Source organism: Nuphar pumila, chromosome 3 (genome assembly GCF_984573655.1).
Source record: "Nuphar pumila chromosome 3, dmNupPumi1.hap1.1, whole genome shotgun sequence".
NCBI classification, from domain to species: Eukaryota; Viridiplantae; Streptophyta; class Magnoliopsida; order Nymphaeales; family Nymphaeaceae; genus Nuphar; species Nuphar pumila.
Window position 1 is genome coordinate 30,479,813 of NC_143251.1, and position 11,527 is coordinate 30,491,339.

At 41.1% G+C, this 11,527-nt stretch overlaps 1 pseudogene; it reads left to right on the plus strand.

Moving 5' to 3' along the window:
* Positions 1 to 557: 557 nt before the first annotated feature.
* On the plus strand, positions 558 to 9,580 carry LOC149842473 (sucrose synthase 6-like; annotated as a pseudogene).
* The last annotated feature ends 1,947 nt before the right edge of the window (positions 9,581 to 11,527 follow it).

Here is an 11,527-nt window from a genome sequence, read left to right on the forward strand (position 1 = left end):
GATAGTGGTGCACTGCTAGACCGATCGGGCAAAAGACCCAAATTATATTCGCACGACTACGCTAAGCTCGAGGAGCTCTTGTTTTGATTTATGAGATATTGGTACACTATCATGAAGACTTGAGCTACGATATTTTAACTGCGGCCCTAAAAGGCTTCTCACATTTATACGCTAAGTCGTAAAGACTTGAGCTACGTTGTTTTCAACTACGACCTAAAGAGGTTCCTTGTATTTTCACGGTTTATACTTGCCTTGAATTTGAATGCTTTTCTACCATACTAACAATGGTTCAGACCCCGTTTTATGGAGGATACAGATGTTGAACGTGCGATGTGATATGCGAAGCATGACGACATCAAGTTTCAGGGTTTTTCTTTGTTGAACGTTTCATTTATAAAACCAGTTTTATAGACTACTCTTCCGCGAAATAGTTGCTGGAGTTATTACAGGGGAGATGTAAGAATGAAGAAAGAAAGATTTTGCTTTATACATTCTATAATACAGCCCTTGTCTAGTCTTTAACACAATGCTCCTCTGTTTGGTTAATTCAGAATCTCATGATCGACCGAAGTGTTAACAGTGTGCCAAAGCTTCAAAGCTCTCTCCTCATGGCTGAAATTTTCCTTTCTTCAGTTCCTAAAGACATTCTCTTTCAGCGGTTTGAGGGCAGGTAGTTAACAACTTAAAACAGAATGAAATCATTTGATAATTTCAAACCATAGAAGCTTCATAATTCTGTCTACCAAATTTTGAATTGCAGGCTTGGGCAATGGGGGTTGCTGAAAGGTTGGGGAAAACCTCCGAACGTGTAAAAGACACAATTCATTCCCTTTCCGTGCTCCTCCAAGCACTAGATTCCAGAAGCAGTGGAAAGGTTCCTTGGTAGCATTCCTACCATATTCAATATTGTGATCTTCTCACCCCATGGTTACTTTGGCCAAGCAGACGTTTTAGGCCTTCCAGATACTGGTGGTCAAGTATGAGAAGTTCTAGTCCTGAGCGAACTTATACACGTTATGTGATCATCAGGAGCTTTTAGGCCAGATAATCTAATTTGCTGTTGCCATTTTGCATTTCTCATTGTTTGGGAAATAGATCGTTACATATTGGATCAAGTTCGGGCCTTTGAGGAAGAGCTGCTGCTTAGGATTAAACAGCAAGGTTTGGATGTCGAATCTAAAATACTTGTGGTAAGAAACTTTCCTACAGGTCTCTTTGATTGTTCAAAAGTGAAGCAGAAGTGATGTTCACCCATGGTATTAAAAAATTTCCTAGGTAACACGACTGATACCAGAAGCAAAGGGGACTAAATGCAACCAGGAAATGGAGAAAATTCTTTACACCAAATACTCAAATATTCTAAGGATTCCTTTCAGAAAACCAAACAGAGCTGTTTTACGTCAATGGATCTCACGTTTCGATGTGTACCCATACCTTGAAAGATATGCCAAGGTATATCCAGCAGCAGAGTCCAATACATATAGCTTCACAATTCATATTCCACTTTCAGAACTAAGGACAGTGCTTTCTTGAGATGTCAGGATGCTGCTGACAGAATTATAGAAATAATGGACGGGAAACCTGATTTGATCATTGTAAATTACACTGATGGAATCTGGTAGCATCTCTAATGGCCAGCAGACTTGGAATTACTCGGGTAAAGTTTATTGTCATGTGGATCTTTTTCATGTACCTAATATGCAACAATATGTGATGATACTGTAAAGCATATACCTTTTAAACAAAAAACAAAGGTGAAATCAACATAGATTCATTTCACACACAGAATAGCAATGTATAAAGAATCCTACACTGTAGTGCCTCTCGTTTGATCTTTTTTTTTTTTTTAAGAAAACAATCAAGCTCCAATACATGGTTCTTCTCTCTTTTTACCTTATAATTTGTTTTCCTGAAACCATCCTTGGTCAATTTTGCATTTGTGGAAGGCAGGCTGCAGACAAAATGAATTTCACCTAAATGGTGTTAAGACATTGTACCTAATAAATATATTTATATATGTGTGTGTGAAATATGCTTTTGTTGTAAACTGAAATACCCATCAGGGTTTTTCAATCATTTTTTTATTGTAATAAGGGTCGGCTCATTAGGGGCTGCTTTTGTAATTTCTGTTTCATTTTTTTGTTTTTGTTTTTGTTTTTTGTATTTATTATGTCATGTGACTGTTGGGACTGCCCAACTAGTCATTGGGCTAGTCTCAACGGTCATATTTGTGACAGTTGGGGGCTAGTTCAACGACTACCCCCTTTGCTCTCTCTTGTGCTTATAAATAGGGAGCTTTCCTATTGAGCAAGTTATGCTTTTTTAAGCTTTTTGTTAATGAGAATACGCTTATATTTTTACTTGTGAGTTCTTAGTGTGTCTCCATTGTGAGAGTGTATTTGGTCCATAAGTGACCACTTTGTATTTGTATTCCATTGTTGCCTTAGTGACACTATCTTGAGATTTTGTTGGTTACATTACAAATGGAAACCATATGCCATTGATTCCTCTTTGTTAGTTTACCATCTGCCAAATTTCAGGATTTTGTGGTGAAGGTTGATTGGATAACTGTAGATTAGGAACTACTATTGCATGCTTTCATTGTCTAGTCAATGATTGCTAATGCATTACAATTTTCTGACAAACTCGTCTTCGAAAAAAACAAAAAAACAATGACTAATCTGTATTTATCTTAATCAGGCAACCATAGCACATGCTCTGAAAAAAAACAAGTACGAAGATTCAGATGCTAAATGGAAAGAACTTGAATCCAAGTATCATTTCTCATGTTCGCCATGAACACTACAGATTTCATCATCACTAGCACATTCCAAGAAATTGCAGGGAGGTTAGCACCCGATGTCAATTAATTCATATTTAGGTTTTATGACAGAAGGCACCTCTTGAGAGAATGGTAATCAATCTAATACGGTTTCTCTTGCGGTGCTAATAGGCCAGGACAGTATGAAAGTCATGCTGCATTTGCCATGCTAGGGCTTCATCGACTTGTCTCTGGCATCAATGTCTTTGATCCCAAGTTCAACATTGCATCCTATAACTACTAGAGAACCACCCCAACCAAATATCAACCTAGAAGAATGACCGATCTCTCTATCCGATAGGTTGAGGTTCGGCTCGTTTTCCTATCCTTTTTCAACGTAGCCAATGAATATAACGGCCGGTTCTTTCGACCCCTGGTGCTGACATGTCTGTTTACTTCCCATACACGAGAAACAGAAGCTATTAACAAAGTTTCACCCGGAAATTCAAGAATTACTCTACAGCAAGGAGGAAAACAGTGAGCACATGTAAGTTTACAAATCAAAGTGTTTTATTACCCAAGAATGATAAGCTATTGCAATTATAATTTGCAATATCTGAACTATATAATCACTGAACTATCTATTCAAACAGAGCTTTCCTTGAAGATACAAAGAAGCCTATCATCTTCTCAATGGCAAGACTTGACACAGTGAAGAACATCACCGGACTAACAGAGTGGTATGGAAAGAACAAGAGGCTAAGAAGCCTTGTCAACCTTGTTGTTGTTGCTGGCTTCTTAGACCCGGCAAAATCAAAAGATAGAGAAGAAATCAGTGAAATCAAGAAAATGAATTCTATAACTGAGAAATACCAATTGATGGGTCAAATCAGATGGATAGCAGCACAGAATGATCGATACCGGAATGGTGAGCTCTATCGCTGCATTGCTGATACCAAGGGAGCGGTCGTTTAGGTTCAATGCATAGTAGCAGTTTTTGTAATTGTATATATCACGTATAACTTTGTGTTTATAACTCACTTCACATGTTCTTCCCTACTAGCCTGCTCTGTATGAAGCATTTGGCCTAACAGTGATTGAAGCAATGACGTGGACTACCAACATTCGCAACGAATCAAGGTGGTCCTGCGGAGATCATAGTGGATCGAGTTTCAGGTTTTCACATTGACCCGAATAATGGAGATGAGTCTAGCAACAAAATTGCTGTTTTCTTTGAGAAATGCGTTGAAGACCGCCAACACTGGGCAAAGTTCTCAATTGCAGGCCTCCAAAGAATACAATAATGGTAATCCTCATTCAAGATCAAAAAGCAAGGACAAAGTTCAGGCTCAACTGTTATTGCAGCAATCTCTCTCTCTCTCTCTGGAGCCTCTCGAAGCGTGCTCTGTTAAGGTTATGCTTGTTTCACCTTTCTTCATTCGTGAACTTCCAGTATGGGTTGCTGATCGAGGATGGCAGTAGGTCCCATCTACTTGGCAAAGCTTCTTCCACGTTGTTCGCTCTAGATCTCAGTTGAGTCATGCCAGGCCGGGGGATTGGTGGTGTGTTGCTTGTTTTTCTCTGAACTTTCACAAACGTTGTGATTGTCATAAGTGCGGCTCATTTTTTCTCTCTCGTCGTCACCCAGTTTGAAAAAGAAGGCAATCTAACCCCTCACATTCCTATTCATCGGGACAGAATCTAGTCACTAAAGATTTTTCTGGCTTGGAGCATCATCCTGCAAGTCGGAATCATGAACGGCCTCTCCGGAAATTATCCTTTTCACCGTGGGTGTAGATTGGCAATCTTCATAACCCGGCGAATTCATTCCATGCTGTCAAGATTGGGTCTATTTGGGTCCCGAACCGACCGCAACACTTTGGGCGTATGATGGCATCTCCCAACCGTCGCAAGTTCTGCTAGAGGTGGGCCCCAAAAAATCTGGCTTGCCATCAATGTTTACTCTTCTGGAGATTTGCCGCTCACTATTTATAATGCATGGAGCTCGACGTCTGATTTTTTTTTGCGCTAATTTTTGTGGCAGACTGACGACGCGTTTAGGTAGACATGCTCATGGGAAGCAGAGAAAAATTTTGCCATCCTCGCCATTGCAAGTTCTGTCAAGGGTGGGCCCACAAAAAATTTACCATGATAGCAATGTTTTCTCTATTGGAGTTCAATCGCTAATTATTTCTCAAGCTTGGGGCCTGGTGTTTGCTTCTGTTTGTACCACTTTCCGTTACAGCTTGGAGGCGCGGTTGGGCAGGCTTGCGCGTGGTGGACAAATGACGAATTTGCAATCGTCCCTTATTATTTTTCCCTCCAGACGCTCTGACGATTTGGTTATCAATCTTATTGCGTTTAATGCTAGAACCAACTTGGCAATTAGATACATGGTGCTTGGCTCCTCGGTTCCGCATCCTCTTCCTGTATCGCATTATGTCTCTGAGGTTTTTTCATCTGCCAAATCTTTTGGTCTTCCGCCAAACAGGGTCTCATCCGGGAGTCCAGCGTCGGGTCAGGGTAGCCACCTATTTATGCCTTTGCTTCAACAGCATCCTAGTCCACAGCCTCTGGGTGTCACAGTTGTTGATGCAGCTAAGTTGCTGGATATCTTTCACTCCTCTTTGCAGCTGCAAGCTATAGATGTTGATATAGATTCTATGATTTCAACTATCTTTGCTATTATTGGGGACTCTCTCTGCCACTCCGGTGGAGCAGACTGCGAGCAGTTGGGCATTTTCAATGGTCACTTGAGGTCGTCTGTTAGTGTTGGGGGTGTTCGGCAAATTATGCATGGTCAGTGAAGAAGGAGGAGACCTTCGTCAATTGTTTTGGCTACTGATGTTAGGTCCCCAAGAAGGTCGTCTTGGTGCCACCATCCCCAGATTTTTCCAGATTTTATTCCATGAAGACTGTTTGTTGGAATGTTAGGGGCTTAAATTATCCCACGAAACGCCTATTTCTGGCTAATTAGGTTAGGGAGGAAAAGCTCGACCTACTTGCTTTATGTGAAACTAAAATGAAGGTCATTCTGCTCGTGGTCGCCTCTAGCATCTGACAGGGAGCTGATTATTTTCTTAAGCCTGTGGTCAATCATGCAGAAGGTAACTTTATTTTGAGAAAATAGTCTTTAAATTTATCTCAGCTGGATGTGGGTCTTTTCTCTCTATTTATTGCTTTCAATTTGCAGGCAGTTGGTAGAAGGGTAGTGGTTTCTGTTGTTTATGGCCCTAATCTCACCGTCATGAGGCCCGCATTTTGGGATGATTTGGATAGGGTTATCATTTCCAGTGCGGATTGTCACCTTCTTATGGGGGATTTCAATTATTTGTTATCTATTCATGACTCTAATAACCTCATTATTCCTAATCCCTCTATGCGTGGTTTCCAAGACTTTGTTCATCGACATTTCCTCTACCCTATTCCTTTAACCGGGGAGCAATTCTCTTTGTCGAATAGGCGGTCTCGTCTGTGCTGTAGGGTTCTTGATAGGGTCTTTGTCGCCCCTAATTTATTGAACATCATTCCCGATGTTAAGTGTGTGTTGTTTGCTCCCTCTATCTCAGATCATGGGCAGATCATCACTCATTGGGGGAATGGCTTTCAACCCACCAGGAGCTTTGCGTTTGAAGAATGGTAGCTTCAGGAGCCAGATTTTCTCTCGGTTATTGCTAATTCTTGGAACAAACCTGTTAATGAGCATTGAGCGGCGCTCCGAGTTCAAAATAAGCTTTCTCATCTAGCTAAGGATATCAAAGTTTGGCTTCATAGTCATAATGTAGAAAAATTTCAGCAAATGGCCGCATGAGATTAGGAGATTTCTATATTGTATCAGTCTATGTCTTCTCTTGACTCTCTTTCTGAATTGCAACTTCTCAGTCTCCAGGCCAGGTCCTTAGAATTAACTATGCTCTTGAAAAGCTAGAGGGTCAAAGAGGAAATTCATTTGAAGCAGAGGTCTAGGGTAAAATGGCTTGTGGCTGGTGATGGCAACACTAATTTTTTTTACTCATATGTTTCTCATTGTTATAGGAGGAAGGTTGTTCCTTTTATCTTCATTGGGGGTTTTTCCTATGTCAATCAGCATATTAATTCGGCAGTCTCGCTATGTTTTAAGGATTTATATTCTGCTTCGTTAACTGCGGAGGGTGTCTTTGGTAATGTCCTAGTTGGGTCAATTCAGCCTGAGCAAGCCAGATCTATGCAAATGAGGTTCTCTGACGATAAGATTTTTAGGGCCATTAAGGATCTGTCGGGTTGGAAAGCACCTGGCATTGACGGGTTTCATGTTGCCTTTTTTAGAATCTTTTGGGACTGTGTTAAATCAGACATGGTGAGCATGTTTGATGAATTCTATCGTAACTCTAGACTGCCTTATCATTTTCATGTTGTTATTATTTCGCTTATTTCAAAAGAGGATGAAGCCACTGATATTTCACGATTCCACCTTATCTCAGTTATGAGTATTCTCTATCGGATGTTTGCCAAGGTTTTGGCGAATAGGCTGAAATCGGTGGCTAACCAGATTTTTTCAAACTCTCAGTTTGCCTTTATCCGTAATAAGAGGGTCCAACACTCATTCATCGTGGCGTCCGAGGTTGTTCATTTCTTGCAGCATAGCGGTCAACCTTACTTTGTCCTTAAATTAGACTTTCATAAAGCTTTTGACTTTGTGCATTGGCCATTCTTATTTCAAATGTTAGCAAATTTCGGTATTGGTCATCGTTTTTCTGGTTGGGTGCAGGAGCTGGTCTCAAATGCTCAAGCCATGTTAAATATCAATGGTGTTAGAGGAGACCGGTTCAAGCTGGGGCGGGGTTTTCGACAAGGGTGCCCCATCTCGCCTTTGTTGTTCAATGATGTTGTTGAGGGTCTTGTGGTCTTGCTTAAGCGGGCTGCGATATCGTGTTTCATTGATCATTTGTAGGTTTCAGACTTCTCGGGTCATATTCTTACTTATATTGATAATATGATCTTTTTTTATCGTGCAAATGTTCAGCAGATGCTTAGGTTCAAGCTTATCATTCAGTTTTTTCTCTCTCTATTTGGGCTTTCTCTAAATGAGACCAAATACTCTATTACCATGTTCAATGTTCATGCCAATATGCTTGCAGCTGGAAAGAGAAATTTTAATTGCACTATTTCTGACATGCCTATTATGTACCTGAGCTTGTCGTTACAAGTGAAGCACCTCTCTTCTGTTGCTTGGGCTCCGACGCTTCAAAAAGTGAAGCGCAAATTGCTTTTATGGCAATCGTCTTATTTCTCCATCGTCGACCGTCTTACCTTAGTCAGACATGTTCTTTCAACTATTCCAGAATTTTTCATGTCTATGTTTGTGATGCATGTGGGAGTAGAGAAGCAGCTGACGCGCTTGCTGACAGGTTTTCTATGGTCTGGGTGTCAACTCAAGGGTAAGCGTCACTTGATTTGTTGGCGTTCGGTGGTCTTACTTCGGCGTATGGCTGGTTTAGGCATTCTTGTCCCCAGACTGCGGAGCATTGTTCTTGTCGTCAAGCAATGTTGGTTGGCTCATCAACCGGATAACCCTTGTGCTTGTTTGCTTCTTGCTAAATATGAGGCTCCTGCTCTTATCCCGATTCGTCTGGGAACTCGGGGTTTGGCACTCTTGCACTTGCGTAAATCGTGGTTGAGGGCTTTAGCCTACTTTAGAGACCATTTTGAGGACTCCAGAAATTTTGTTCAGTGGTTGCAGTGGGCGCTGACGCCAAGCGGAGAGTTCCTCACCAAAAAAGTCTATAGATCGTTGCTCTCCCCGGGGGCTGATTGGTTGCCCGAGGATGTGCTTTGGGCGAAGGGTCCTTTTCCCTATTCTCAAGTCCTGACTTGGTTAATTTTGCACGATAGGATCCAGACCCACAGTAATTTAATGAAGTGGGGCATTCAGCTCCCGAGTTGGTGTGTGCTTTGTCAAGCTGCAGAAGAATCTACGTTTCACTTGTTATGGTCTTGCCCAATATTTGTGGAACTCTTTAGCAGGACCTGGAGGCATCCTGAAGTGTTTGTTAAGAAGGAGTCTTTTGCGCTAGATCTGGTCTTGGGCCCGGTTTGTATTAGGCGCAACACGAGTTGGAGGTTCATTAACGATGCTCATTTTCGTCAAATTTCGGTTAACATTCAAAACCTGGTGCATAAAATCTTGGTAGATGTTTATGCGATATTGCGAATGCATCTTAGTGATCTTCCGCTCCCTCCTGCTGACGCTACCTCTCTTTTGCCGCAATCTAGGCAAGCGGCTCCGGCGTGAGCCCGTTTTATCTGTCTGATGTTCTTTTTCTCTTCTGCTTTCTTTATTTGTTTTGACTTTGCTCTTGTTCAGTTCATGGGTTCAACATTATCTGATGTTCTTTTTCTCTTCTGCTTTCTTTATTTGTTTTGACTTTGTTCTTGTTTAGTTCATGGGTTCAACATTTTGTTGTTCTTCATGAGTGGTAATGTTGAATATCTCTCTCTCTCTCTCTTGTGGATCAATGAAGGCGGTTTAGAAATTCATTGCTTGCATCATTCCTATAAATCAGTTCCCACTTGTGAGGCTAGTACTATAGATCGATCTTTCCTTTGAGAATAGAAAGCATGCAAAGTATCTTGATATTCTTTCCAGTAGTATTTTGATTCCATTTCTTTGCTTGCAGTTACACATGGAAGATCTACGCCATCAAGGTGATCAACATGGGTGCTATCTGCAACTTCTGGAGACAACTCAATAGTGGAAGCAAGCAAGCCAAGCGTAGATATTTGCATATGTTCTACAATCTGCAATTCAAAACCTTAGTAAGCATTGGACAAATCTCATGAATGTGTTTCATTTGAAAATCAAAGAAAACATGAAAGTGGTGATGTTTGAAGTTTGAGGTTTGCCAAAACCAAAATAAGCCACAATCTGAATTTTTTGTTTAACAAATTTATTATAGAGATAAATAAAAGAACCCATTGGTAACAACTTTTCGGTGCATTCCTTTAAATCGAGAGAAATTTTTTTGTGAAGGAACTCATTTTTCAGAATATTGTAGAGAACTAAAGCAAAAACAAGTGAGTAGCTTTGGCTTAAGTTTATTGGCCGTTAACTAAAGCAAGAAAGCAAGCTTTGTACTTATGGAATTAAAGGAAGAGCTTGGCATTAGGGATGGCAGTGGACCCGGGGAAAGGGGGCCCCGCCCCGCCCTGTTTGGACCAGGGATGAAGGGTATGAAACGGGGATGGAGGCGGGGACGAAGGTTAAAATCCATCCCCGTCCGGGGGTGGAGGCGGAGATGGATGTGTACTTTTCCCCGCCCCGCCCCGTCCCCGCCCCAACCACTTTTTCCCGCAATATCCCCGCCCCACCCCGCCTCATCCCCGTTTGAACCGGGGATGGAGGACATGAAACGGGGATGAAGGCGGGGGTGGAAGATAAAATCCATCCCCACCGGGGATGGAGGGGGGGCGGGGGTGGAGACCTTGTCCCCCGCCCCGCCCCACTGCCATCCCTACTTGGCATAGACAATTTGCGCTTGATTTCATTTATTGGAAAATAAAGGAAAGAGGTTGGTTCTTCATTCAACTTTCCTGACACTTTCAGTTTCTAATTAAGGCTGCATTTGGGAGGAGGTGAGAGGGAGTCGGAGGTGGTTATTTGGGTTTGAGGGTGTTGAGAGTTGTTTGGGAGAAGGGGAGATGAATGAAACGTGAAAATAGGCATGGAATCCGTGAATCCCTGATTTGTTCTGGTTTCAACTCCTTCTCAGAGAGGAGGTATTTGCAAATCTTGATTCTAGAGGATTACGATGGCCTCACGGCTTCTTATTCCGGCAGATTCGATGTCCGTCTTTTCTCAGTCTCTGTACCACTACCATTTCCCGTGACCACCAAGTCTCCCTATAGCCTCCATATCACCAGCCACCACCACCACCAAAGCACTCGTTGCCTCTTCCAAACAAGATCATGAAGAAAGAAATATTGAAAGCCGGAATCCCTCATAGGTCTTTGAAACAATAAGTAGAATTCTCCATTTCTCTCAAAACCACTTCTCCTAAATTCCAGTATTTGATTTTTCTCAACTCCTTGCAAATCCGTGCAAATGCAGATTCCTGACCAAATGCATCGACCGAGCATAGTACGAGACTTCAGACATCAGGAGACGAGAAACACATTGCTATGTTGTTGGTGTCTTGGCAAGTAGTATTCATTCATTCAGCCATAAATATTTTTTATGTAATAAATTTAAAACTTGAAAATGTCAGTGATCTCTTGTCAACGAAATAAAGATGTACGAAGATCAGAAAGCATAAAAATGAAGCAGGAATTCAAAGTGAAAGTTGTGATCTGTCAAGAAAGAGTAACTGAATCCTCCCACAATTGCCAAAATGGGTTTTTTGGCTTTCCTAGCCATAGATGTGTTCAACATAGTCGACTTACAAGGAATTGATGTTTGGATCATGTGTTTTCAATGAAAAAAAAAAACATTTTTGAGCCTTATAAACACACCCATATATCATAATCAAATGGTTCAAGAGCTCAACCCTATAAAATCATGTACATAGATAACATTTGTATGGTCAAAATTTAAAAATAAAATTAAAAACCTCAAAACTCTATTTAACATGTTTAAATCACTATATGTATGGGTTAATCTAAGGTTAACATTAGATGGATTAAACTTTATTAAAAATGATTAAAATATTCTTAAAAATAGCATTTTTGAAAATTCATGGTTACTTTTTGAGGTTAAAAAAGTAACTTTGATAGATTGATAAAGTTACTTTT